We start from the raw sequence: 1,313 nt of genomic DNA on the forward strand, positions 1-1,313 counted from the left end.
GCGCTCTGCTCTGGTACATTGTGAGGGTCACCAAAGGATGTGCACGAAGGATGCAGGTGAAGGAAGAGGGAGCGAGAACCAGACACGCTGCCACCCTGCCGCCGGCTTGGCTCCCAGCCGCACACAGGCTGAAAGCAAAGGCACTGGAATGCTGGTCTGCTTTGCTTCTCGCCTCTTTCCACTCCCTCCCACCACCGTCTTCAGGATAGAACATCAGAGAGACTCCTCTGTGTCTTTCAGCTTGTTGTTGTCTGTTTTCAGGAATTGGATGTCTCCTTTTGTTTCCTGAAGCTTTGATGGGGGGGGGGGTGAGAGGCGAAGGGTATGGGGCTCCAGGCTCAGACTGATCTTCCAGGGAGCATTTTCCAAATGCATCCCTGCTCCAAGCCTTCCAAAGACACGGATGGGAAGGCTTGTAAAAACTTGTCTAAACTGGCATTGCCTCTCTTCGTGAAAATGGAGTTACTTAGACGGACTATAAGCAGCTATTGCAAAGGGTGATGGTAAAGACCATGTGACAACACGGAAAAAGGCAGGCATGATATATCCTTAAATGAAATCTCAGAACTCCAAACGGCACCAGGGTACCATTGCAACTATGTTAAAAGTGGACTGGGAGCGGTGGATCAAACAGAGACAGCACACCAGTGTTCATTACGGTGCTAGTCACAATAGCCAAAAGGTGGACACGACCCAAGTGTCCACAGACGGATGAATGAATAAACAAACTGTGGATACAATATCATTTGACCTTGAAAAGGAGTGAAATTGTCATATGCTACATGGCTGAACCTTGAGGATATTAGGCAAATAATATGAAATAAGCCAGTTGCAAAAGGACAAATATTGTATAATTCCATTTATATGAAGTTCCTAGAGCTGTCAGATTCTTAGAGACAGAAAGTAGAATGGTGCTTACTGGTGGGAGGGGGAAGAGGGAATTAGTGTTTAATGGACATAGAGGTTTTGTTTGGGAAGATGCAACTTTCGGAGATGGGTGGTAGTGATGGTGGAAGGACACTGTATGCTAATGTCACTGAACTGTACATCTAAAAATGGTTAAAGTGATATATTTTACATTATGTATAATTTACAATGAAAAAAATAGTTAATTTTCTTAAAATTTGGATTAGGCAGACTGGTGATTGTCAGGGCCCAGAAGGAAGAAAGAATAGGGAGTAACTCATGGGTACAGAGTTTCATTTAGGGATGATAAAAATGTGTTGAAATCAGTAGAGATGAGAGAAGGAGCAAGATGGCGGAGGAGTAGCAGACAGATATAGTATTACATCCCAGGAGTTCAGCTAGACAGT

The sequence above is a fragment of the Lontra canadensis genome, unplaced genomic scaffold (assembly GCF_010015895.1).
Source record: "Lontra canadensis isolate GAN:19392208 unplaced genomic scaffold, GSC_riverotter_1.0 scaffold258, whole genome shotgun sequence".
In the NCBI taxonomy this organism is placed as follows: Eukaryota; Metazoa; Chordata; class Mammalia; order Carnivora; family Mustelidae; genus Lontra; species Lontra canadensis.